This window comes from Tachyglossus aculeatus, unplaced genomic scaffold (genome assembly GCF_015852505.1).
Source record: "Tachyglossus aculeatus isolate mTacAcu1 unplaced genomic scaffold, mTacAcu1.pri SUPER_30, whole genome shotgun sequence".
Lineage (NCBI taxonomy): Eukaryota > Metazoa > Chordata > Mammalia > Monotremata > Tachyglossidae > Tachyglossus > Tachyglossus aculeatus.
In genome coordinates, this window is record NW_024044837.1 from 1242583 (window position 1) to 1246029 (window position 3447).

The 3447-nt window shown below is 53.4% G+C and overlaps 1 long non-coding RNA gene across 1 annotated transcript; it reads left to right on the top strand.

The window, feature by feature from the left end:
* The first annotated feature begins 1300 nt into the window (after positions 1–1300).
* Positions 1301–3125, top strand: LOC119921846. The gene is made up of 3 exons (XR_005448592.1): positions 1301–1485; positions 1960–2031; positions 2671–3125. It is a non-coding gene; the product is annotated as an uncharacterized LOC119921846 (long non-coding RNA).
* Positions 3126–3447: the final 322 nt, after the last annotated feature.

Here is a 3447-nt window from a genome sequence, read left to right on the forward strand (position 1 = left end):
TAGTGCTAAGTAAAAGTGGCAGTAGTAGTAATAATGGCCATAGGATTACTGGTAATAAGAGTAGTAGTAGTGGTAGCAATAGTAGCAGCAGCAGCAGCAGCAGCAGTACTAGTAGTAGTAGTAGTAGCAGTAGTAGTAGTAGTAGCTTGGCCTAGTGGACATTACACAGAACTGGGAATAGGAGACCTGGGTTCTAATCTGGACTCTCTCTTCCATACTCTGACCTTGAATAAGTTCCCTTAGTTCTTTGTAACTCAGCTACCCCAACTGTAAAGAGGAATTTCAAATCCTGTCCTTCCTCCTCTTTAGCATGTGATCCCTTTTGTACATGCCCCCATGCTTAGTGCAGTGCTTGGCACATTGTAATCACTTACCAAATCTGAAAGATGGTATTTGGATGACTATGATAACAGTAACTCAATGCTGTGGTCCAGTCTGGTTCCCGAGCTGAGGAGGCAGACAGGAAGTGTGGAGGGGAAGGAAGGATCCAGGCAGGATAGGGGAAATTCCCCATGCAGCCTCTGGCCAGGAGACCCCCCCTACCCAGGCCACACTAGCCAATGGGCTGCTGGGCCCGAACCACTTTCGATCACGATAGTAATCATCAAACTAATAACGAGTATGGTATCTACACAGCACTTTCTATACACCAAGTACTTTTCTGAGCACTGAGGTAGATGCAAGATCATCAGGTTGGAACAATCCCTGTCCCACATTCATTCAATCATTCAATCGCATTTATTGAGCACTTACTATGTGCAGAACACTGTACTAAGCACCTGGGAAGTATAAGTTGGCAACTTATAGAGTCGGTCCCTACCCAACAATGAGCTCACAGTCTAGAAGGGGGGAGACAGACAAAACAAAACATGTGGACAGGTGTCAAGCCGTCAGAACAAATGAAATTAAAGGTAGATACACATCATTAACATAATAAATAGAACAGTAACTATTTACAAGTAAAATAAATAGAGTACTAAAACTGTACAAACATATATACAGGTGCTGTGGGGAGGGGAAGGAGGTAGGGTGGGGGGATGAGGAGGAGGAGAGGAAAAAGGGGGCCACAAGGGGTTCACAGTCTTAATCCCCATTTTACAGATGAGGGAGCTGAGGCCTAGAGAAATGAAGTCAATTACCCAAGGACACACACCACCCCAGTGGGAGAGCTGCAAAGAGTCCAGGCCCTCTGACTCCCAGGCCCAGGCTCTTTGGCCACATTTCAGGGCCCTCGTTCAGGAGATGTCCCGCACATTCATGTCAAGCCCTGATGCCACGTCATCAACTCGTCCTTTAACAATGGTGCCCTTGGCAACACAGCCCCCTACCTCTGTCCCCTGCCCCACTGGGCACTGCCCATCTGAGAGAGCCAAAGAGGCAGCTATGCGGCTATTAGGCTCGAGTCAGAACGAATTTGGTTGATCCAAACCTGCGCATATTGATGTTTCTAAGTTTAGCACAGAATCCAGAACCCACCCCGCAACGGTGAGAAGCACCTGTGTGCTTGGGAGCAGGGGGTGTCTCCATGGTTCGGGGGGACCCGGTGGAAGGCTGGAAATGGGGACTGTAAGGCTGGGGTGAGGTCCCTGTGCTGGAGGGTGGGGGAGGGTCCTGCTCCGGGCCTCTTTCAGGCACTCCCGTTATCCCAAAGCCAGTGCAAGAGTGCCAGGGTGGAGAGGGCATCGATGTAGTGTTTTCTGTGGGCAGGCCACAGTACTGAACACTGGGAGAGCACTCCTGGCTGGGAATCAAGCTCGGTCCTTGCCCCTCGGGGTCTGCCGGTCCAACGGTGTCAGCTGAGGGAGGGCCCTGGGGCAGACCCATTGCGAGCAATGAAGTGATAAAGCACGGCACAGGGTCGACCCTGGCAGGGCCCAGTGCAGCCGGGGAGACAGAAAAGTGGTGGAGAGTGAAGGGCCACCCCTCGTCCCCACTGACTGCAGGTTAATTTCTTTCCAGAGCCACCATGGCGGATCAGGACTGGCAGATCCGCGGCCAGCAGAGATTCGTCATGTGCCAGCGTGGAAACCGGTGGGTTCAAGGGGGAGACCAGGCCTGGAGCCGCCCCGGGATGAGAGCCGAGAGGGAGTGAGAGAAGAAGGGAGAGACCAAGTGAAGGAGTGGGCCCAGCTCCCCCATATAACCCTGAAGCCAATCCAGCGAGTCATTTACTGAGTGCCTACTGTGTGCTGAGCACTGTACTAAGAACTTCCCTGCCCTCACCCCTCCTTGCTCCCCTGGAACCCTCAGCTGACAGGGATCCTGGGGAGAGTCAACCTGAGGGGACGGTTAGGCCCAGGGGAGAGGACGATAAGGGGAGAGTCAGATGGGCACTGGGTGACACCAAAGAGCATCAGATGAGGGGAGGGTCAGGTGGGGGACGTTCAGACTTGGGGAGAGTCTGACGGGGGATAGTCAGGGCGGGGAGTGCCAGGAGGAGAGTCGGAAAGTGGAGAGCCTTACATGGGACAGTCAGATGGGGAAGAGTCAGCCAAGGGGAGAGTCAGAAGAGGAGAGTCAGACGGGGGAGGAAGAGTCAGTCGAAGGGAGGGTCAGACGGGGAGATTACGAGGAGTCGAGAAGGAGAGAGGGAGAATCAAAGGGGAGGGGGGAATTAGTCCTACCCCCCTCCATGTCCCCTTCTTGTCCCTTGTGCTCCGCCTTCTGTAGGCCTCACCCTGTACGAGCACCGCCCCCTTTCCACCTGACAGACGACACAGGGCAGGGAGGAGGAAGGAGGCCTCAGTTTGGCAGTTCGAGATGGCGTCGGTGGGAGCTGCGCAGTCTCTTAAAGGGCCTCCGCCCTTTCCACGGCAGGGGGTGGGGGTGGAGCAAGCCAAGTCGGACTCAGGAGATACAGTAGTACTTCCCGCCTCTGTTTCCGGTGGAAGGGGGTGTAGGGAGCAGATACAGAGCATCCCGCTCCCTGCAGCTGTGGCCCCATAACACTACCCGCCTGCATGAGCCCCAAATACACCCTGCAGCCACGAGCCCCTGAGCCCCTGACCCCTAAACGCATGTAAGTGGGACAGCTCACTGTCCGCTCATCTGTGCTAGGGAGGATGAGTTCTCCAAATGAATGGGTGTAGATGGAGAATAGAAGGGGACACAGAACTGAACCTCGAGGGACTCCCACGATATGGGGGTGAGAGGAAGAGAAGAAGACAAAGAAAAATACTGAGAAGGAGCGGCCCGAGACATAGGGGGAGAACCAGGAGAGTACACCGTGAGTGTCAGTGTCAGGTTGGATAATGTGTCCAGGAGAAGGGGGTAATCAACCGTGTCCAAGGCCACTGAGGAGTTGAGAAGAATTAAAATGGGAGTAGAAGCCTTCAGATTTAGCAAGAAGGAGATCATTGGGAACCTTAGATAGGGTGCTTTCTAGGGAAAAATGGAAGGCAGAAGCTAGATTGCATGGAATAAGGGGAGAATTGGAGGAAAGAAAGT